At 50.5% G+C, this 24,274-nt stretch overlaps 2 long non-coding RNA genes across 3 annotated transcripts in view; one reads left to right on the forward strand and one right to left on the reverse strand.

Moving 5' to 3' along the window:
- LOC134470430 (uncharacterized) overlaps positions 1–24,274 on the reverse strand; it is a 36,529-nt gene that overhangs the window by 5,106 nt on the left and 7,149 nt on the right. For both annotated transcript variants that reach the window (XR_010039309.1, XR_010039310.1), the window contains exon 2: positions 742–3,006. This is a non-coding gene — a long non-coding RNA (uncharacterized LOC134470430). The remainder of the gene's footprint in view (positions 1–741; positions 3,007–24,274) is intronic.
- On the forward strand, positions 3,003–8,466 carry LOC134470431 (uncharacterized). Its single transcript, XR_010039311.1, has 2 exons — positions 3,003–4,159; positions 5,119–8,466. It is a non-coding gene; the product is annotated as an uncharacterized LOC134470431 (long non-coding RNA).

Raw genomic sequence — 24,274 nt, forward strand, 5'->3', positions numbered from 1 at the left:
CAATTATAGAGATAAAATACAAGTTCTTACATGTGTTGTGGACATATGGGAGATTATATGGCACAATTACTTTTGTTACCTATAAAAAAGTCTTTTTGTTAAGTATATAATTTCAGTAAAACAATGACCTGCCATGTGGCACCCTGGGACAAAAAAGTGGTGTGCCATCCAGATGAAGCCTGCCCTCTGATCCAGAATGCCAAAACCATGTTTTCCTTTTGTCCCACCCTGATTGGACAACCAGAGGTAAGGAGGTTCCCAATCGGTATCGCCAGTTGTTCCCAGTAGCCATTAGGGCACCCCAGAAAACCCACTGATCCGGCCTGCGGATCAATCTGTGGGGTGTACCTGGAGGGGGAACAGAATACAACAGGGGGGGACAAAGAGAGATTGAAGCAAGTCAAGAGAATCCGATCAAGCCTCATTTATTCAGGAAGTGATCACATCTTTTATAGGCCAAGGGCAGGCTGGTGGAACAGGAAGAGGCTACGGGGTAGTTTCTGATGGGTCATCATCACCTCCGGGTATGTGACGTAAGCAGGAGAGGATTATGGTTAATGTAGGCAGATGCATCATATGCCCATAGGAGAGAGAGGCGGGGAGGCAGCAATGGGGCTGTCGCGAGGCTCCCTACATCTCCTCCCTTTCTATAATATTTAATCAGGAGTATGGCAGGCCCTGTGAGGACAGCGCCTGTCTTAGGTCAAGGAACCTCATTACATGAACCCAACCAGGCCTTACCCGTCATGGGCTTGCAGGACAGCAGTTGGTCCTGTGCCTGTCTTAGGCGGCCGGTGGTGTAGCATGTATGTCCTAGTTGCCCGTCTCTGGCTGCCTGTCCATTGCTCCAGGGCAGTTAGGCCGCGTCGTCATATGGGCCATTCGTGGGAATTCCTTCCCGGTAGGTTTGTTGATCTGCCATCTCCAGCTGATGATACTGTACCTGAATGGGCTTTGCCATAAACGCGTCTATCCAGTTATTGAGCGTCATAATCCTCTGAAAAATACAAGGACCCACAGAAAGGAGAAGCAACAGGGCAGCTAGGGGACCCAAAAGGGGCGCAGGTAAGGGAAAAGTCCCCCTACATTGAGGAGAAGGGGTTAGCAGCCATTTGTTGTCGTCACTGTTGAAGTTGTTCTTCTATTTCTTGGAGTTTGCCTCACACAACACCGGACTGATTGACATAGAAGCAACATTTTTCCTGTAAGGCGAGACAGATTCCCCCCTGCTCTGCCGTGAGCAGGTTTAGCCCTCGTCTGTTTTGTAAGACGACCTCTGCCAGTGAGTCTAGTTGGTTTTGGAGAGTTTTTATAATAAAGGATAAAGCTTGAACATCTTCAGACAACTGGTTGGATAGATCAGCATATTTATCTAAGACAACGGCAAGGCCACCAGTACCCATGGCTACAGTGCCAGTGATGCCCATTCCCACCAAACACGGGATCAGTGTTATGGCTTGTTTTTGGCGGCCAGCAATGTAATCAAGTGGTGGCACTGGAACAGGTTGGTCACCTGAGACAATATCTATGTCGGGCAGGAGGGAAGCAGTTATGCATGTACCTGTCCAATTGGCTGGAATATAGGTATAGGCCCTATTATTACCACAGACAAAAATGTGTCCTGTCGGGGGTCCAGGCGGGCTGTATGATTGACAAATTGAACACAGATTGTGGACAGGAGATGGCCCATATCTATGAGAGTAGAATCATTTTGGCGAGAGCCCTGTAGGCAGGTCATGGATATGTTGGGTGTACTAGAATATAATGGCTGGACTAGAAACGATTGGGAAGGTCTACAGGTAAAATTCTGTGGATCACGAAAGGGGTCAATTGTTGAGTTGGAGGGGATGGCTAAGGGCATAGGACTGCCTAAAGCCATGCACAATCAGCAGTCTTGCGCTAAATCAGGGTTAGTAAGGTTAAGTACATGGTGAATGGCTGAAAGGATATCATAAGTTTGTGGGTCTAAATCCACACCCCGTGACTGGGGGAGAGCTAACGGGTGGTAATTGATCTTTGGGAATAGACTGTTCTATTTCTTTTAGTTTTTTCTCAACATAAAGTTCTCTCATTTTGTCTTGAGGACCTCCCCCATCTGAGACATGGATTGGAGCCCTCTTATACCAACAGACTGGCTTGTTGATTTTGCCTTTGCAGGAGGCTCAGGTGTATATGGGGCTTCTTGATACAAAGGGGTTGAGGCCCCAATTGCCTCCGGCTGCTGCCATTTTTATTTTTGTAAGTATGGCTGTAAAATAAGTGGCATTATCTAAGCCAGTACATTCTTGTACAGCATCACAACAGGAGCTATGCATCTCTATCTGATATGACTTATATTCCTGTGGGCAAGGCTGCCAGACGCAGGCACCATTTTAAGGGTGCCATAAGGCTTGCCGGAGGCAGGTGCCATCTTAGGGGCACTATAAGGCTGTGTAGCTCGGAGGGCCTTGTGCGACCGTCTCCTCAATCTTAGGGTCTGCATGCCGCTGGGCAAGCAGCTCAGAGATTAAATTCCAGTATGCAAAGGTGGTCACTGGAAGCTTTTCCAGACCGAAAACCCTATAATAATCTTTTAGAGCATCTTCTACTCTTTTACACCTCTTGGTATCTATAGAGCCCTCTAGGGGGAACCAAGGGCAAACTTTATGGATAAACTGAAAATACTGCAACAATTGTTTTGTTCTCACCCTTACCCCTCTTGTCTTTAATGCCTTGCTAAGGCCTCCCACGAACAATTTATGTTCGCTCAATGCTTGACCCATGTCCGGGAAAGGGAATGAGGTTGCCGTTCACTCACCATGACTCGGGCGGCACGTTGGGCAGTCATCCACTCAGGCCTCGGTCCTTGATTCAATGTGCTTTCACTTTTAGTCTCGTTCCTTGATTCAATTTGCTTCCACTTTTAGCCGGCGTTCTCGAACGGCTCCCTCGTTGACTCCCCCGTGCCAGGAGCCCCCACGCTGGGCTCCACTTGATCCGGCCTGTGGATCAATCCGTGGGGTGTACCTGGAGGGGGAACGGGGATGAATAGAACAGGGGGAAGACAAAGAGAGATTGAAGCAAGTCGAGAGAATCCGATCAAGCCTCATTTATTCAGGAAGTGATCACATCTTTTATAGGCCAAGGGCGGGCTGGTGGGACAGGAAGAGGCTACGGGGTGCTTTCTGATGGGTCATCATCACCTCCGGGTATGTGACGTAAGCAGGAGAGGATTATGGTTAATGTAGGCAGATGCATCATATGCCCATAGGAGAGAGAGGCAGGGAGGCAGCAATGGGGCTGTCGCGCCACTCCCTACAACCCACCAATATGTCCAAGATAGCAGAGGTGAGGCAATTGGCTAATCAGTCTCCCTCAGGGTTTTCTGAAAAGATTACAAAAGGCCTATCACATTTATACACCAATATCACCTAAAAATGCAAGGGTCATTAATATTGCCTTTATAACTCAGTCAGCCCCAGATTTTTACGTAAAAATTGCAAAAGTTTGAGAGATTTGAGAAAATGCCCTTCCGTCAGTTATTAGAGGTTGCTTAAAAGATATCTGACAACCGGGAGGACCCTAAAGACCAGGCTCAAGAGGTTTCTGCTGGGCAAAAAGACTGCATTGGTTGTTGGACCTTCCATTAAAAAAAAAATAAGACTCTTTCCTCCCAGCAAATGCAACCCATCCAACAGATTCCATTCCCTGTGACTAAAAAGCAAGTGCAAAAACTTCTAGGAGCCATAGGACTGGCCCAGAGTTTGGGACCCTGGCAGAGGCCTGTTGCCTATCTTTCCAAGAGACTTGATTATGTGATAGCCAGATGGCCACCTTGTCTGCAGGTGATTTCCTCGGTGGCCCTCCTGGTAAAGGAGGCTTAAAAATTAACTTTTGGACAGAAACTCTTAATTGTCCCCTCCTATTTGCTGGAGACTCTCATCAAGGCCCCACCAGACTGATGACTGCCCAACTCCCAAATCATGCATCATCAGGCATTATTTCTAGATCTGACTACCATCAGTTTCAAGAGAACAACGGCTTCAAACCCTGTTACTCTGCTTCGTGATGAGGTCCCTCCTTGCCCCTCCATGACTGTATTGTGGACCAGACTTGACAGATGAGCCACTATTCAGAGTTCCTTTATATTTCTCCGATGGAAGTAGTTACATCTATCAAGGTAAGTGGGTCACGGGAGCTGCTGTTACCACAGACTCTCAAATTCTATGGAACCAACCCTAGAGCCAGGAACATCAGCCCAACAGGCTGAACTCATTGCCCTCACTGAGGCCTCAAGTTGTTAAAGTATGCATTTGTTACTGCCCATGTTCATGGGGCCATTTATCAAAAATAGTGCTTATTGACTTCTGGGACCAAAAGATTAAAATTGCTCCCCAAGTTTTGACTTGTTAGCTGCCATCTGATGCCAAGAAGAGTGGCTATTATCTGCTTTAGAGCCCATTGGGCAGGAGATGACCTTTTTTATGAAAAAATAATTTGGCAGACGCCACTGCCCAAAAGGCAGCCACAAAATTAGTGGGAACTGAGATTGCCTTGACATTACTGGTGAACCCCACCTACTTTGTCAGAGCCTATTTGCACTTGAAAAGACTTGCATCTGGGGGCCAATATCAAAGCTTGCCCAGTCTGTGAGCCTCAGATGCACTCAGTGCCAATTGGTGAACCCAAAACAACTGCAACAAATAGAAACTGCTCACTACGTGGGACTATGCCTAAAGAACATTAAAAAATAGACTTTACAAAAATAGGGAAGCCTGGACTTCAAGAAAATAAATACTTATTAGTAATGATACATGTTTTTCACTAAATGTGTTAAAGCTTTGCCTAGTAAGTCTGAGTCAGCCCTGATAGCAATTTCCCCAATTTGGCTTCCCCTTTATCCATGGGGTCTGACAATGGCCTGGCTTTTACAGCCCAGATAACTCAAAAACTAACCTAAGCTTTGCAGATCAATTGGAAACTCCATTGTGCTTACTGGCCTCAAAGTTCAGAAAAAATAAAAAGGATAAACCAGACTTTAAAGATGCTAATTACTAATGGCCTTAAAATCTGGTGAGAACTGGGTGAGTCTCCTTCCTTATGCTCTTTTGAGTGACTTATGTACCCCCTATGTTGCAGGTATTTCCCCCTTTGAGGCTTTATATGGGAGACCTCCTCCTCTTATCCCTAAGATTTCTGAGGAAAAATTAGATGATTTAGCTAATCAAGATCTTATTAAGTACCCCCAGACTTTTCAGCCAGTTCTGACTTCCATCCACCAGTTATTTTGACAACAACATCCTCCACCTGCTGCCCACTGCAAGGATGAACACCCTGCCATGGAGCCTGGGACACCGGTCCTTATCAAGAGGCATCACTGTGAATCTCTTGAGCTGCAATTGGAAACGTCCCTACATTGTAGTCCTCAGCACTCCAATCGCTATCAAAGTAGCCGGAAAGCCTGCCTGGATTCATCATTCCCACTTCAAGTAGGTCCTGGCTTCTGAAGGTGATCAACCTATGGATAAGTGGACTGTTGTTTCCTCCAAGGACTCTTTAAAGCTTAAGATTGCCAAATGTAACTGATAATCTTGTGTTCTCCCTTACAGAGACCCCAAGGAAGCCTCTGTCTGGCTTTAGAAAAAAAATTGTTACTTGTATGACAGAACAGAGTTAATTTAAATGTTGGTTTTCTTTCTCCTTTTAATTAATAGTTTTAATAATGGCAGCTGCAGGACCTTTGTTAATCCTCCTATTGGGCCTTGTATTGTAAACAAGTTCATAAACTATGTCAAAGATCAGGTTCAAACTATAAAGCTTATGATTTTAAAGACACAAGGTTATAAACAGATACCTATGTCTAAAAACCCCATGAGCCAATGATTTGGATCATTGACTAAAATCACTGGGGAATGCTATACACTAGCAAAAAGAGCTTCGTTATGTTTATATGACCAAAGTACCTATAAGGCTGCAGTACTGTTCTGTATGCATTTTCCCCCCTATGGGTGACCTAATTAATATCTTAATCAATGCTCTCATGTTCATCAATGCTCTCCTCTGTAAAAATTGTAAATCCCTAGGAACCTAAACTAATTGATATGTTAACCATTGTTGCCCTCTACAAATAATAGATGTGGCGCTAAAATAAGCTGATAAAAGATTGTTAATTACTGCTAGACTTCTCTGTCTTCTGCTAAGGGAAACATTTCCTTAGCAGATTTCCTGATCCATGCCCATAGCCCCTTACTTTGTAAACTGTGATATGTACATAAAGGCTTCAAGCTTTGACGAGAACACACAGCTTTTGCAAACTCCAACTGCACTGTGTCGCTGGGCCCAGGATAAAATAAATCAGCACTGCTTTTTAAAATATGTTTTTGCCCCATTTTCTGAACTTGAGTTTGGAGGCTTATTTGTAGATTACAAGATTCACAGCACTTCAGGGTCTGCTGAGTGTAGCAAATCTGGCAGAGAATCAGCCCAGAGAATAGAGAGAGCCCAAAACATTTGGAGATATATATATAATATATTATATTATGGAGATATATATATATATTGGAGTTATATATATACATATATATATATATATAGGAGTTATATATATGGAGATATATGGATATATATATATATATATATATATATATATGATATATATATATTTTTAAAGTTCTAGTCACCAAACAGCTTGCTGTTACAGCAAAATGGCCAAGCCCCAGAGCACTGGACAAGCGCCCCATGGCCCCGTGGCCCCTGCTGGGCCAAGGGAATTTCTGATCATCCCAAGACATGCAATGGAGTATCTGCAACCTAGAGGCTATTTGTCCTCCTACAGCCCTCTGAAGTGGGCGGCCGAGCAGACAGCTGCAGGGGGACACTGGAAGTGCTGCAGCCCAACCTGCCCACCACTTCACACAGGTGCTATGGGCTCCCATCAGGCCGAGCATCCCACAGTACAGGCTCCCCCCATGCCCAAGGCTGAAAGATTTCATTTGCTGCTTCTAGAAATATTTGTCAAGGTTGGTCATACAGTGGTGAAGAGATGGAGAGATGGAGGGAAGGGCAAGAAGGGAAAGAAAAAAAGGAGGGAGAAAGAAGAAAGAGGGAGAAAAGAAGAAGGAAAAGTTTAACATGGTTATGAGAAGCCAGGAAACTTCAGTCCAGGGCTGAGAATCAGGAGCCCACAGACTCCTGGGGAACAGACTTCAGAAAAAACAGTGACACCTTTATTTTCACTCATATGTAGCTAAACACTAGCAATCTCTTTCTTGGGCTTACACACAGCACTCTGCAGGGGCAGGAGCAACACCTGAGACCTGCTCACTGATTAGAAATCACTGTTATCTTCACACAGCATCACTGCTGCTCTCACATTTGTACCTATCACTACTTTGCAATTAGAGGAGCTTCCAGAACCATTGACAGATCATAATGTAAAATACATGAAAAATAGCACATCTTCCCAAGAACAGGGCCGACAACTGCTTACCACTGTGACCTACTTCCTTTAAACTCAGAGTGTTTATTCCATGCATTTAGGGACATCAAGCTAGCCAGGGGTCTGCAGATGGCATGGCCCTGGAAGTAGGAAGAAGACCCAGCCCTAATCACACAGACAGGGCCACACAGAGACCCCTGGCTGCCACCACTCTAGGAGACTGAGGACAGATTCCCAGGGAGGCTGCTTCTCAGGCATCCATGAAATCTTCACTCTGTTCACACTTTATGATAACTAAGCTGACTCAAAGGCTTGGTGATAATACACAGCCTGAAAGCCATTGTGCTTGAACCCTGTGCTGCTAGCCTGGTGAGCTGGGCATGCAGAGAGGAGAAACAAGAAGCCAGCCCCTTCCTGTGAGCCAGCTGTCGTGTGGGCTGGGAGACAAGAGACCCCTTACCAACTAGTTGATTCGGTAAAACACAGACTGAGACGATAGCTACTGGTGCTTGCAGTGTTTAGTGTTTGACTTTGCAGGCCTAAAGCTAGTGGTCTGAGCATCATTTTTAGAGGATAACAATGTGCAGTATAGCAACTAAGGTATCTCCTTCTGAAGATGGTAGCATTGTTAATTCTCTAGTATCTTGTTTTATCGTCCTGTATCATTTTCATTTTTTCGTTTGGTTTTATTGTTTTGTTTACTTGGATTTTATTTTATTTTATGGCATGCACAGTTATTTCAAAGATAACAAGATACATCATGGTAGCCATTATTGACTTCCTATTATTTTGTTTTGAAGTCCTGTATCACTTTCATGGTTGTTTTGATTGGTTTTATTCTACTTTGTTTAGTTTGATTTTATTATATCTGAAAGTATGGGCAGCTCCTTTGAAGATGACAAGAGGTATTATGGTGGCCATTGCTGAGTTTCTATTATCTTGTTTTCAAGCCCTGTATCACTTTCACTGTTTTGTTTTGGTTGGCTTTGTTTTATTTTGCTTAGTTTTACTCCCTTTAAAATAAAATTTTTAAAATTTTACAAAAAAAATTTAAATGGAGAAGACAAAATGGAGAGAAAGGCCTGTGCCCTGGGCCCCTTGGTCCACCTGCGAGGTCTCCTGGGCCGATGCCCAGCACCAGGCGGGGCCACGCGGCTCACCCGGGTGGTTGCACATGCGCCCTGTGCTGGCTCCACCCCCTCGCACGCAGCCATCCCGCCCACTCTTCCATCTGCACTGGGGTGGGCGTGGGCCCGTGTGACAGTGATCACTGTGACACACCTGCACTTGCTGATCAACTTGGGGGTCCCTTGTCTTCTCACAAGCTTGCTGCTGCTCCATGTCCTAAGTGCCATTGGTGAGGATCCCGAGACACCCGGCAAAGGCACACAACGGTGTTGATGACGACAGCAAGCAGGGTCGCGCCTGCACCCACTGCTTTGTGTGCGTGCACCCCCCAGGCGTGGCCACTGCCAGGCCCGAGCCACCCATACCACCGGCTCCTGCTCAGCCCTGCCCCAGAGTGAGGCTCTGGCTCCCATCCTGGTCACCAGCAAGGGCCAGCCTGGTGACCCGGCCATGGTGAACTGTGGGCCAACCAGCTTCAGACCCTGCTGTGAGAGCAGGAAAAGCATTCTCCCATTTCACAGATTGGAAAACTGAGAGCCTCCCGGGAGCTCAGTGGGTGCACAGGTGCACCCCTCCCTCCACTCCATGGAGGATGCAGTGAACACAGGTCTGTGTTTCCTGGTGAGGCTGGATTATCCTCCTCCAGGGTCCACAAGCAAGCACCCCAGGGGCAGGGAGAGCTTGACAGAGTGGCAACAGATTTCTCTCTGTGAAGGAGGAGCCCCCACACCAGTCTGCTCAGTGTGCTGGTTAGAGACACAGGCTGTGCCTGCACGGCACACGCTTGTAATCACAGCTACTCAGGAGGCTGAGGACCTCAAGTTCAAGGCCAACAGAATGACTTACTGAGACTCTATCTCAAAATAAAATTAAAAAGAACTGAGGGTGTAGTTCTGTGGAAAAGCACCTGCCCAGCCTATGTGAGGTCCTAGGTTCAATATTCGGCTCCCATCCCAAACAAGACACAGGCTCTGGGACCCTGCCCCATAACTCCAGGATCCAGCTCTAGAAAGAAGCTGGAAACTAATATGCACCCCAATGAGACCCGCATGTCTCCCAGATACTGAGGTGGATCGGAAATCCCAGGCACACCTGTCAGGACATGTGACCCCAGTCTATCGCACACTTGATCAGAATCTCCAGAAACCCTAAGGCCCTGATGACTCATGGATCCCAGTGCTTCCCAGAGTCCCCCCCCCCAGGGCAACAGAACCTGTGAACTCATTAAACATGCAAATCTTCTGCCCCTCCTCCCAGGCCCGCTGAGCCAGAGCCGGCTGGAGACCCTCCCTCCAGCCAGACAGGCCTGTAAACTCCCATGGCCACTGGTTGTCCACATCACAGCCTGGGGCCCAGACGTGGCTGTGCATGGTGACTGCTCTCTTTCCCCACTGAAAAGTCCAGCCTGATGTACTGACTGGGTCAATACTGGTTGTTTGATTTTCATTCTCTCAAATTGCCCACACAGAGGGGAGTTTTTCTCATGAACACGTCCTTGTCACATACAAGTGTGGAAGGCTGGTCACAAAAAGCAGAAACCTCACACTGCCCTCCATGCTGATGGACCATTTTGGAGTCGCTACACCCTTAGAACAATTGAAGACAGATTGGGCCTGCAGTGAGTGTCAACTCCTTTGCAAAAAACAGGGAAAAGTAGTGGCCCCCAAATTCATGCCTCACGGTCATCCAGCCTCCGGGGGATTCTTACAGCCCTTCAGCTCCGATCTGCTTTAGGGACAGAAGGAGCTTCAGTTTCTGGGTCTGCAGGTGTGCGCTCAAACCCACGTCACCATGCCTTCTTTCACTATTGTACTGACATTATTAGTGCTGTGATAGTGTGTTACATACGGTTCTCCAGAGAACAGAATCAAGAAGAAATATGTCTGTGATTCTACATGGGGGTTTACTAGTGGCTGAGAGTATCAACAGCAAAGAGAGACCACAGTGGCCGCCTACGTGCTGGAAACACGGAGGATCCAGCCCTGCTTAGCCCAGAGATGGAAGCTGTGGGCCGAGAGGGATCAGGGATGCAGCACCAGGCCCAGGTCAAAGGCCTGGAAGCTCCCTGGAGAATTGTTGGTGCCAAAGAAACTGGAGTCCGATGTCCCAAGGTGATGGCAGGAGAGAATGTCAAAAAGACTGGAACTCTTCAAAAAATGGGAGCACTTCCTTCTTCTCCATGCCCCCCATTGGTCAGCACTAGTTGCCTCTGGGCTAGGACTCCCCCTGCCTGTCTGTATTCCAGTTTGCTGGCCTGCATGCCAATCATCCACTGACACACCCAGAAGTGTGCGTCACTCCTCTGCTAAGAAGTTCTTACCCCAACTAAATTGACACATGATGATTAACTGCTACTAATACTTTTATTAATTGTATTATACATTATTATATCAATACTACTCATTTTGGGGTACCTCAGCCACTCCCCTCCTCTGTCTGGCCCATGCCAGATGAATCTGGTTTGGCACATCCAGTTCCTCTTTGTGTCCTCCCAGGAGGACACTGCCTTGTCTTGGGAGGGCAGTGAGTGTGAGGGTCAAGGAGAATGATAAATAGGCAGGGGTAGAGACAGAGAGACAGACAGAGTCAGTGAGACACAGACAGAGACAGACAGAGTCAGAGACAGACAGACAGACAGAGTCAGAGAGATACAGACAGACACAGACAGAGTCAGAGAGACCCAAACAGACAGATACAGACAGAGTCAGAGACAGACAGACAGACAGAGTCAGAGACAGACAGACAGAGATGGATGGGCCTTGACTCAGTCCCAACCAGAGGGAGGTCCTCATAGGAAGTCAGGAGAGGGAGTCGGGGTGCGGGGAAATCAGCCACAGAAGTGAGATGAGCTGCTGGCGCTGTAAGGAGCGGGTCTGAAGCTGCCCGAAGCGCACAGGAAGAGTGGAATCTCCTTCTCCGGTCTCTGGGGCACTTCTCAGGAACAGTCAGAGGTGGCAGTGATGACCATGGCAACCCCTGGACACTGGGAGGTCACAGGAGTTACCCCCAAGCGGCTTCTGCCACCTTACCTACCTCAGAGGTGGGGCAAGTCAAGCCCAGGGAGGTCAAGACACTCGGCCGCTGGCCATGTGGGTGCTGGGCTCTGCCCTGGGTGCCCCACCCTGTCTTCAGGCAGAGCTCAGGGCTCCAGCCAGACACTCGCCCCCTCCCCAGAGTGACCACTGCCCTGGCAAGTGATCACCAAGCTGACATCAGCAGCTCAAATTCTCCCTGCCTCTGTCCCAGGACCCACAGCAGGGGTGGGGTAAGGGTGTCTGAGCCACAGGGGCGCAGCCTACAGCAGAATGGAAACCAGACAGGGACTCTCGGGGTGGGGTGGGGGGTTGCTGCTTGCCATCCAGAGGGCCTGCAATTCATTAGGGCTTTGGGGAGCGCTGAATAGGCCTTTTGTGGACCAAAACCCCGGTTGGAAAGCCAGCCTCCCCGGCACAGAACCGGCCTGGGCAGCCCATGAGAAGCCCTGCACGCTCAAGACCCGCTTTGTTCAGCCCTGCAGGGTGGGAGCCCCCCAGACTTGCATTACAGCAGGGCAGCAGCAGGGCCTCGCTCAGCCAGACTGTCCAGGGGAGGAAAAGCCAGAAATAACACAGCACCCTGGAGCTGGCGCACAGGGCGGCCAAGCTGCTGTTTCGTGGGCTTCCTGTACCAGAAAAAGAGGTGCATATGCGAGACACCACCTGGTAGGACCAGAGTAGCCGAGGCCTGGCCATGATCCACACTGTACCCTCCCTAGGGGCACCAGGCGCCCCTGGGTGGCTGAAGACACAAAAGACTCACTCTGGCGTTCCCGTCAGGCTGCACTCTGGGGTCCCCTGGTGCTCTGCCAGGGGCCTAGCCCCAGAAAGACCGGGGCTGAAGTAGCGGGCTGAATGGTATCCCCACCTAAAACTGTGTCCCTCACCCAGAGCCTTAAAGGCTCTGGTCCCACAGAGATCTGCCCACGTGAGGGAGGCTGAAGCAAAGCCAGCAATCTGTCATGTGGGAGACCAGAAAAGAGGGGACACAGACAGAAGCCATGCAACAGGGAGGCCAAGAGGGGAGAGGAGAGTGGGGGGCCACGAGGCACAGAGCACAGAGCACTGTGGAAGGGTACAGGGCCTGCAGAGGGGCAGAACAAAGGCCTGGAGCCTGGCCACACCACAAGGAGTACACGTCAGCTCTGACCTGCGGCACTAGGTGCATCTGGGCATAGAGGGGTCCGCACCCCTCAACCAGGGGTCTGGTTGCTTTGCCAAATGCCAATCTGGCCCCTTTGTGTGCTTACATCAGGGCTCTGCGGGTGCTGCTGGGGGGGGACGTCAGGGCTCTGCAGGTGCTGCTGGGGTGACGTCAGGGTTCTATGGATGCTGTTGTATCTGTTTTATGCCCCCCCCCCTGCTGCAACCAGGGTTGGCAACTGTGGACAAACTCAGGACCTCTGGGAGGTGGCACCTGACTGTGTCCCCAGACCCCAGGCCTGCAGGCATCCCACCCAGGACGACAGATGAGGACAACCACACCACAGTCACCTCCCTGTACAGGGACCCAGACAGCATCGCATTGGACAGCGTCACATTTGGGACCCATGTGTCTGACCAGCTGTCTGTCTGGCGTCTCCTACGCTGCCCTAAGAGAAAATGCCACTGCCAGCACGGACACCAGAGACAGGTCCATGACGAGAGCCCATGCTGCTCCATGACCTTGAGCCTGACTCAGACTTCCTCCCTGCCTCAGTTTCTCTCTATACGACATCTCAACAGCGCCTGCTTTTCAGAGTTGCTAACAAGTTAGTGCTAAGCGCAAGGTGGACACTGAATAAACAGAGGCCACTGTCACCAAGGCTGCAGCAGGCACCGCACTGGGACTGAACCTGCCCCTGGGGTAAGATTCTTGTGCGCAAGTCCTGGCCCCCAGTGCCTCCGAGCACGGCCAGAGACGGAGTCTGGGACTCTGGAAAGGTAATTTAAGTAGAGTGAAGTCCCTGGGGTAATTCTAATCTGATTCAATGGAGGTCTCTGTAAGAAAGGCAGCTGGGATAGACACACACAGAGTGGTAATCTTGGGGGTGTCACCGGAGACACAGTAATCTGCAAACCACAGGAGAGGCCCCAGGGGCCAGGGTAGCTTGGGGTGCAGTGCTCTCCTAGCATGCACCAGGTCATGGTTTAACGCTCAGCCCTGCATGGCAGACAGACCGAAGAGGAGAGGAGGGGAAACCACCCCACCACGCCTCCATCTTAGACCTCTGGCCTCTGGACCCAAGATAATAGCCGTGTGCTTCTTAAGCCCCCAGCCAAGCCAGACTAACCCATACTCCCAGGACTTCAGGCTGTGGGGAGCTCAGGGTGGAGTGCCTGCCTCTTGTTACGGTTTCTGCCCAGAGGTCCGAAGGAGCCGCATGTGCCTAAGGGTGGGCTTTTGACAAGTGAGTGGATTATGGGGTCCATAGCTTATAGCTGTTAGGAGGTGGGGCCTGGCCAAAAGAGGTGGTCACTGGGGGCGTGGCCTGGGAGGGGCAGCACCCTCCCCAATCCTGCTACGACCCTCTGCTTCCTGTCCTCCATGCAGTGAGCAGCCCTCCTCCGCCAGCCCCCTGCACCGCGCTGTCCCACCTTGTAGCCAGCCGACCATGGACTGGATCCTCCCCAAACTGTGAACCAAAATCAACCTCTCCTGTAAGTTGTGGGTGTCGGTTATTGTGTCCCGAAGACCAAGAAATCAACCAAGACCCTAGTATGTGTGAGGCCTCCCTGGGTTCTGTCTCCACTACCAAAAAAAAAAAATTCATTTAACAAAAGAATTACACTTGATTTCCCTTCACTGCCAATATCCTCGATTTACAAGTATGTTGAGCATTTACCAAGAATAGCCACTCTGATTCTCAGAGTAGACCAGCCACAGACGTAAAAGTGGGGTGAGTCTCCCTTTCCCAGGAAAAACACAGGTTCAGGAAAAACTTTGCTTCAGGCTCATCTCTGCAAGACAGATGGCATCTCTGGTTGCCCAGGCAGCAGGGACGGAATGAAGCCACTCCCACAACACAAGTCACCAGGCAGGTGCTCAGTGGAAGGCCAGGCTTGGTAACGTTCTGTCCCAGATCCTAGCACAACTGAGATGAACCAGTCTCTCATCCCCTGCATTCTAGAACATTCTGTCCTCAGTCCAGTATTCACTGCACCCCACCTTTTTTATGAAGCTGACTCAGGAATTCAAGCACAGCCCAACTGGGGAGGAGGCCTGCCCCGCCCTGCCCTGCCCTGCCCTGCCCTGCCCTGCCCTGTCCTGCTGCCCCTGCTACCCCCTGATGTGGACCCTCGGGAGAGCACCACCCCATAGCCAGCCAGTCCAGGGCCACAGCAGGGATCAGAGTGTGGCTGAGTTCTTTCCTCATTGGGCAGCACCCCAACTGCTTCCTTAGAAGGTTCGAGGTGGACCCTGCGTCACGGTTAGCATTGCTGGGAAGAAACGGAAGCCTCCTCACAGATTCCCAGATAAATAAACCAGCCTACTCCAGGGCGAAGCATGAATTCACAGACACCTTCATGTCTGTAGGGATCCACCCCGCTCTGCAGCACAGCATTTGAGTAGCAGGGGTGAAGTTGACATTTTCCTTTTAGTGAATCAGTATTTCCTACAACACACAAGCAAATACTCTTTCATAATAAAGTGACTTTCCTTAAGTTAAAGAAAAAAGTTCCTCTTGTTGAACTCTACTCCCAGGGCTCCCTAGGTACCCCTCTAGAGATATTTTTTTAATTTGAGACAGGGTCTCACCTATTGCCCAGGCTGGCCTCTAACCCATGGCAATCTTCCTGCCTCTGCCTCCCAAGTGCTGGGATTACAGGTGTGCACCACCACACCCTGGTGGTGGCTGATCTTGAAACACATCAGTCAGGAGATCATCCCATCAGGGGGCTGTATTTGAACCCCCTTGACCAAGAGCTCCAAGAACAGCCTAGACCACAGCATCCCTTCCACCCCATCCCAGGGTGGAAGGGACCCAGAACCCAAGCTGCCAGAGTCCCGACCCTTCACAGCTCCCAGAATCCCATTCTGGCCTGGAAGGCAGCCCGAACCTAGCTTGGACCAATTTCCCCCAAAGCAGCCAGACCAACTCCCCCTGCAGCACCTCCATGGTTCCTGCTGGGAGAATGTGAAACCAAAGGAAAAAGAAAGCTTTCTACTCCCAGGCTGCTCATTTTCTGTGGCCAAGGGGTGACCTATGAGCCCCTCCTCAAAAGAAGGTTCTAAATACACAAAATAAAATACAGGAGTTACAGCTCAGCCAAGGACAAGGCCTTACAAGGCCAGGAATGGGTAACTCAGAAACCACGAAAGCTCTTCTGGTGCATGAGCAGCTGAAGCCCAGGGCACAGCTGGCACCCGGGAGGGTTTCTTGCTGCTCCACCGCCGGGGAAAGGTAGCTCAGGTGTTGTGGCCTGGACCAGCCTCCCCCAAGGCCCATGTGTGGAAGGCGTGGTCCCTGCCACCTGCTGCTTGTGGTGAGGGAGCTTGAGAGGCGGGGCTGGGGAGGGATTTAGGTCATTGCAGGTGTGGCCGTGGATGGAATTGGAAGCCCAGAGCCTGTCCCTCTGTGCTTCACGGCCTCTGTGCAGTGACCATGTCTCCTTTGCCGGGTTCTGGTTCTAAAGGACTAAATATTAAATGGAATGCTTAACCTGCTGGAAGACAAACTCGGTAAAACTCTGGCCCCAGGCATAGGCAAGGGCTTTCTGCACAGAACCCTGATTGCTACCATAGGTCTAAAGCCACAGGGCCAAGTGACCAAGGACTGGGCATGAGAGCCGAGATACCGCACGGAATTGGGGCGCGGCGTGAAAGCTTAAAGCAGCCTGCGCGATCTCTCAACACTGTTTGGGTGCACCTCCCATCTCGGGGGGAATGGGTCGGCGCGCATGGCGGGGAGAGGGAAAGCGGCGAGGGAACAAAGGACACACATTCTCAAAACAAAGGCTTAAAGACAGAGAGTTTTATAAACTTGTGGTCAGTGTGATAAGCCATAGAGAGGTATGGTTTTTTGGGGGGGGGATAGAAAGTGGTCCCCAAGATAAAATCTGGTGTGAGGTCTGGCCCATAGAGTTATAGCCAGATGAGGCAATGGACCATGGTCTACTAAGTTTAAGTCTTCACTTTTTACTTGTTTTAGACCAGTCAGTATTTTGGTTCTAAAGCTCATAATAATTGGCCGTCACCAATATATATACAAGTGGATTTTTTCTGTGGAGTTAGTAACGGCTCTGCCCGTGAGAAGCTCTGAAGGATATGAGAGTCTTCCAGTGTGGACACAGGTTGGCCTAGAAAAACTGCCTTGGGCTATCTAAGGACATGAGAGCAACACACGAACCCATAGAAAGGAGAAGAAAACCCGCCCGGGGCCTGGCCCAGTGGCAATCTCCGGGGGTTGCTCACCTGTGGTAAATTGTGTCGGTGTTGTTTGCGAACCAGCAGTGACAAGTTTACAGCTCCTGAGTGTAGAAGTGAGGAATTAATGCAGGATGTAGTCCGGTCCTGGTCCTGAACGGCAGGGGACTCTAACTGGGAGGGCCCAGGAGTCTCTCATCTGCTGTTCCCAGTCAGGGAACCATATGATAGAATTGTAGGGGACCAGTGGGGGCTAAAAAGATAAGAAGTATGAAATATAAATGACCTTTATTTTGAGAATGCAGGGAGAGACACCCCCGATCCCCTGGGGCACAGCATCTCCCCCCAGGTCGGCAATCTCTCCGTGGAACATGTGGAGTAGGGGCATACATGTAGCTTAGGTTGGGGGTGGTGCCTGAGGGGCATTAGGGATGCACAGGTAGCCCACTGGTATTCTTTTGGCGCCATAGGTAAATTCCTAGGGGTGGGAAGATAGAGCTCCTTGGTTCCACCTGAGGCTTTACCAGCTACAGTGTCCTGTCTGGGCCAAAACTCTTTCACTCACACTTGCCAGACAGGTGCTTGTGCTCTATCCCCAGCCCGGTATGTTGCCTTCTTGCACAGTGTAAAGAGAGTAAATTTTTGTTTGTTTGAGATAGGGTCTCACTATGTAGTTCAAGCTGGCCTTGAACTCACTTTGTGGGCCACGCTGACCTCAAAATTACAGCAATCCTCCTGCCTCAGCCTCCTAACTGCCAGGTTTACAAACTGCACCACCACCACTCCCAGCTCAAGAGACAGACCACACCTTTGTTAAGGAGTCAGAGCTCCCAGCTCACAATATATAAATTTCGGACACTGTGTCACACAGAACAAATGCACACAGTGCGACTATGGATTTTGAAAGCTTAAAAACCAAAGCAGAGCCAAAATGAAGCCTGCCTTCTCCCCAGGAGGGCTTCACTGCAGCGCTTTGCTGGAGACCCCACTCTTCCTGTGTCTGCTTTTCCTCAAAGCAGAAGTGTCAGCCCAGTCAGCCAGCCAGCTTATCACCTTTCTGGGTTCAGGGTCGCAGGGCCATCAGAGACACCCAGCAAGCTCCCTGCTAATTACGAGTTCATGCCCAGGCTCTGGGCACCTAAGTAGGGTGCAAATCTAATTACACACAGTCTGGAGATCATCCCCAGCCACCTAACCCTAAGCCAGGCTCGGCCACTGAGGTGTCGCTGACATTAGGCTGCCACCCCAGCCCCCACATGCTGATTTGCAAGGTGAAAATGACCCATCTCCCTCTGCAACCTGCCACTGAGATCAAAGGAGGCCGAGAGGCTGGTGGAAGGTCCCATAAATGTCTCAGTTAAAGGCCAGGCCAGGCAGGGTCCCACAGTGGCACCTCATGCAGATAACCGGTAAGCCACAATTTCCTAGGCAAATCCCAGGTCCTGAACTGTGTCATGCATGCCTCAAATCTTGGTCTCTGAAATGCACCAAGCCTCCTTCTCTGGGTTCCTGAGTCCCCAGCCTGAGACCAGCACAGCACTGGCAGGCCCATCCCGACCTCGGGGGCAGCTGGCCCAGCCCCAGAGTAGCCTGGTGCACCCCTGGCCCCAGGAAGCAGGCCTGCAGGCCAATCTCACAGCACACAGAGCTGGAACCAGGCACCGCCTAACCTCTGAACCCGTCCAGTGACACCTGCCAACATCTGTGGTCACTTTCCCCGGTCACCCGGGGAAGCTGAAAAAGAAGAATCAAGGAGCAGCCACAGACAGTCCAGGTTCCCAGGGGCTCATTTACTTCTCAGTGTCTTTAGGGCTTGGCCTGAAAGGTGTCGCTATGGTAACCCAGGCTGTCAAGCGTTCAGCAAATAACATAAATTTTTAAAGGCCTTAATGTGTCTAAATTTCACCTCGCTCACCTCAGGGGAAAGGTCCTGCTTGGGTTGACCTGCTCTCGTATAGCAGATGAACAGGCCGAGGTGGGCTGGAATTCACCAGGCTCAAGGCTGTGGCCGGGTGGACCCCTCCTGCCCTCGGGTTGTGTCTTCCCAATGTCCTGCTTTCATAGGGAAGCAGCCCACGAAGGATCCTCCGAGACCCGGTCCTCCTGTGTTGGTGACCAGGGCCAAAGAACACAGAAATGCTCTCAGACCATCACTGCAGGGTGCTGATAATAGGGTTGATGTGTGGGTATGAGCAGCGGGGTTTTAGGGTGATCAGAAAACTTTTCTGAAGGACCATGGGGAAGAAGAACAAGAAGCCAAGTGCTCTCTGCAAGTCGGTGCCATGTGTGGGCGCTGCGGGCACCCAGACGCCAGCTCGTTCTGGGTGCAGGTGGGAGACAAGAAGAGCCAGCTCCCCCCAGCCCCTCCATAAGCTCTGATCTAGAGAAACACAGGCTGTGATGATGGCTACTGAGGTAAAATACAATTTAATGCTAGAAGTGTTTAGTGGTTCACTGACCTTGCAGGTCTACGGCCCGTGGGCCGAGCACCTATTCAGAGGATAACAGAACACAGCGTAGCATCTATGGGGCTCTCCTGCTGAGGGTGGTGACCCTGTTAATCTCCTATTATCTTGTTTTGAAATCCCGTATTATTCTCATTTTTTGAGGAGGGTTGGGTTTTACTCTGTTTTACCTTGTTTGATTTTGTTGTATCCAAAGGCATGGGCAGCTATTTCAAGGATAAGATATGTTAGGTAGCTGATAGAATTTTCAGTGTGGCTAAAAAGATAAGAAGTATGAAATAAAAGTGGCCTTTATTTTAAGAATGTGGAGAGAGGCTCCATGACCTCCGGGGTCTGACATTTTCTCTGCCGGACACGGGGTGTGGGGCATACATGTAGCTTAGGTTTGGGGTGGAGCCTAAGGGGCATTATTGATGCACAGGTAGCCCACTGGAGTTTATTTCGCACCACAGGTAAATTGCTTAGGGGCGGGAAAGGTGACCTCAAGATAGAGCCCCCTTGGTTCCGCCTCCCAGGCTCCCACCGATGCAGCTTCCCATCCAGGGCACAAAATCCTTTCAGTAGCCATTTTGGATTTCTCTTATCTGGTTTTAAAGTCCTCCATTGTGTTCACTGTCTGTTTTACTGGTTCCATTCTGCTCTGTTCTGTTTGATTTTCCTATGTCTGAAGTTACAGACAATTATTTTGAAGACAAGAAGAGGCATTATGGTAGCCATTGTTGATTCCCTATTATCTTGTTTGGAAGTCCTGTATCACTTACACTGTTTTGTTTTGATTGGCTTTATTCTGTTTTATTTTGCTTGGTTTTATTCTCTTTAAAATAAAAATTACAGGGGCTGGGGATTTAGCTCAGTGGCATAAGTGCCTGCCTGGCAAGTGCAAGGTTGTGAGTTTGATCCCCAATACCAAAAATTAAAATAAAAATCACAAAAAAGAGACAAAAAGTAAGTAAGTAGGTTAGCTCTCTGAGAGCATGGTGGGGTGGGAAGCAGGAGCAGCACCCGGGAAGGGGTTCCTAGACAGAGGAACAGCAGTCCCACCTTGGAGCCAGAAACTGCACCAAGCCAGGCAGGATCAGTCCATCACCCAGCACTCCGGGAGGCTGAGGCAGGAGGATATCAAGTCCAAAACCCTGCCTGGACAATTTAGTGAGAACCTGTGTTGCAACAATAATTTTTATAAAAAAAGTTGGAGCAGGTCAATGAGCAGGGGCGGGGGCAAGGTTGGAAGCCAGGGCCACGTCGGGTTCCTGACGGTCCCTAGTGGAGCCTGGCTCTCATTGTCCTTAGGTCTGCCTTTGTCTCTGGTGCTCACTGGTGTTGCCCAGAAGCCCTCAGATGTGGTTTTCCTCAGAGTCCTCCAGCAGGGTTTCCACGAGGTCTGTGCTCAGTGTGGGGGGCTGTGGGTCATCGTTGCTCCCGGTCCTGCCGCTGCCTCAGTTTCTCCCTTCTGGCTTGGACTTGGACACACACTTGTTAGGCTTCGGACCCTGTGTCCCTGCCCTTCAGGTTTTCTGCTTTCTTCCTTGTTTCCTTCTGGGCATTTTTGCTGTTCTCGCTCATTAATCTTCTCCAAAGCTATGCTTCATCTGTATTAAACATGACAAGGTCTTAACTTCTCATTAAATTTCTCACTTCTGAAATTTCCTTTTCATTCTCTTTTTGTGGTCTTTAGTTGCCTACTAAAATCCTTAATGTGCATTTATTTCCTAGACTGGGCTGAGTATAATATCAAAAACCTACTTTGTGGGTTCCCTGTCGGAATGCTTCTCTTGTCGGTCTGTCTGTCTGCTCTCTCCACATCCCTCTAACTGAAGTTAAACACATACCGGGGTTATGCAGAGCCATGCCCTGTGGTGCACGTCTAGGATCCCAGCACTCTGGGAGGCTGAAGCAGGAGGATCATACATTGGAGCCCAGCCTGGGCAATGTAGCTACTGATCAAGATCCTGTCTCGATGTATAAAGTTTTGTTTTTGCTTTTTAAGACTGGTGATATAGCTCAGGGCCAGAGTCCTGGGTTCAATCCCCAGTCCGGCAAAACAATTAAAACCAAAACATCATCATGACATGCTTTTGAGCACATTTCTCCACTGCAGGACTTGTCAGAGCGTTTGGCCTGCCAGCGTCCTCCACCACTCTCCAAGGCTAAAGCCCTGCAGCAGCTCCAGGACTTGTGCTCTCCAAGCGGCTCTTAATAGCTCACAACGCAAAGCTGTTGTGTTGATCAACTCAGGAAACCCTGCGGTGGGTCAGGGATACAAGAATTCAAGCCCCTCCCTGTTGTCATGAGGCCAAGAAGCGAAACAAAGGGCTTGCTGCAGTTGTACCTATTTTTCTGCTTTGAGACAGGGTTTCACTTGAGACCAGGCTGGTTTCAAACTTGCAGTGACCCTCCTGCCCCAGCCTCCTGAGTGCTGGTGTTACAGGTGTGCACCACCATGCCAGCTTTATCGTGGTTTTAAATGGCTGGGAAAACCACAAAGAAAGGTGATACCGCAGGATAAGTGTCAGGGTCTCTAAATAAACCTGGTGGCACACACCAGACAGCTCAGGGTCCACATCAGAGCACCCGAAGAGCACCCCAGCCTAGGGGAAAGAGCAGTCACTTCTTCCTCGACTCTTTAGAGGAAGCCCGGTGGATCCCGGCCTGCTCACCCGAGACCACTTTCCCGCTGCGGGCTCCCTGGCAGAGGCAGCGCCTGGCCTCTTCCTCCCCTCGCAAGGCCCTAGCCATACCTTGGAGACCGCACGCGCTGCCTCACCCACCCCTACAGGAGGTGGGGTTGGCTGGAGGATGAACAGGACCTGTGCATCACAGGATCCCAGGGCCACGTGCATGGAACTTCACACAAGCTCCCTCGAGATGTGCACGGCACACAAAGACAGCACAGCCATGGAAGCCACATCCGGCTGCGCAGTAGCTGGTGCCACGCTTCTCAGACGCAGGGTGGCTGTCGTGCTTGCTTTTACCCCTTTTCTGTATGTTTGGCCCAAATTTGCTCTGCAGAGCTGGTTTCTTCCATCCCGGGTCCCCCACCCCCTTTTCTCCAATAAACTTTTCAGCACCATTACTGGTTTGGCTTGGTAATTCTTTGTTTGAGGCAAGGAGAACCTGGAGTACTTTTGACTGGTGAGCCGATTCTAAAGGAGCTACCCAATGACACCACCTGATCACTTCCTGTAGTGGTTCAGATCCCAGATGTCCCCAAGAGGTGCCTGTATTGATGGCTGGGCCCAGACTGCAGCCCTGGGGCAAGGCTGGAGCCTGTAGGAATCCGTGCCTATGGAAGGAAGTGATGTCGGGGAGGTGTGTCCTTGAGGGGATTTTTGGGACCAGCCCTTCCTCTGTTTCCACTCCTGTGGCCATGATGTGAGCAGCTTGTTCCCATCACAGCTCTGTGCCACCACAGCCATAGCAACCACCGTGCTCTTCCACCTCCTCACTCACAGATCCTCCGGGGCTGCCTCCAAGCAACGGTGGCAGAACAGAGTTATTAAGAGAGATGATGCCGCCCTTAGAGATGACATCTGCCGAGCTCTGCTCCAGAACTACCCCAAGGCGCACTGATGTGTGTGCACCGGCCGCCGACCCTCCCCAGCCCCAGCTCCATCTCTACCTTCCTGCAGGGGCCAGGCCCCATTGTGAGCACCAGGCCAGGCTAGGAGATCTCTGCAGAGGTTTCCCACAACACACCCAGCATCTGATAGGAGGTGGCACTGTCCAGTGAGGACAACAGGCGCCCAAGAACTCATCTAGATGGACTCCCGGCTGCTCGGGGTGCCGAAGCTGATGGACTGAAAGTTCAAGGCCAGCCGGGCAGTTTAACCCTAGCTTATCAAAACAACGAAAGGGGCTGGGGAGGTAGTGTAGTTGTAGAGTGTCCCTGGATGTCATCCTCAGTGTCACCAGAAAGGAAAGGAAAGGAAGGAGGGGAGGAGAGAAAGAAAAAGGGACAGAAGGGAAAAGAGGGGGAAGCGAGGAGAGTGAACCCACTGGGGACACAGAGCTACTGGAGCTACTCAGGACAAGCAGAGATGGGCATGTGCATGGAAAAAGCCCTCACGCCACCCCGCCTGTCCCGCGTGTACACAGCTGCCATGGATTTTCTTTCAGGAAAGAAACTAAACCCTCGACCACACTGCATGGTCCACCCGTGTCAAGCCCTGGATGCCGTCCAGTCCTCGGAAGAGTCCTGCTCCAGGCTGCGGTTGTTTTAGAAGCCAGGTGAGAGCGATTGGAGATGATGTAAATACAAACCGCCGGGCCACGGTCAGGGCCCAGCTGCCCGGGCTGGTCAGCCCCACGGACCACATGCTAAAAAGGCTGCGAGGTCGTAATCAAGTTCACAAGCTGCTAACCATGACCGGAGCCACTAGCTCGATAAACACACCTCGTCACAGCCCGGAAAACCCAGGTGCAGGGTATAAATCCCGGGCTCCCGGGCACTCTGGAATCTGACTTCTCGGCTGGAGGTGGGCCCTGTCCCTCGGGCCCTGGCTCAGCCCCCACTCTCCGTGTCACCAAATGCAGGGTCCCTGGGGCTTCTCTTCCAGGCTTCTGCTGTCCTGAACAGAGACCTGGACAGGGCACATAGAAAAGGCAGCTAGGGTGCACGTTATTCAAGGTAGGAATGCGCTCCGCAGCGCTGGAGCAGCCAGTAGAAAGGCTCGCGGCAGCCTGGGGAGAAGTGAAAGGGGTGTTTTTTACCCATAATTCCCAGGTTATCTCCCTCTCATGCAAACAAGACATTGGGCAGTCGTCCTATCAGTGTAAACTGCCTATCAGAAACCTCTTGGCTTCCTGCCTTATGTAAATGAAGGATCAGAACTGTGACTTTTGATTGGCTGTGCCCACATGCAAATGAAGGATTGAAAAGAAC

The sequence above is a fragment of the Cavia porcellus genome, unplaced genomic scaffold (genome assembly GCF_034190915.1).
Source record: "Cavia porcellus strain 051 isolate PalLab524CR breed Dunkin Hartley unplaced genomic scaffold, mCavPor4.1 scaffold_15, whole genome shotgun sequence".
In the NCBI taxonomy this organism is placed as follows: domain Eukaryota; kingdom Metazoa; phylum Chordata; class Mammalia; order Rodentia; family Caviidae; genus Cavia; species Cavia porcellus.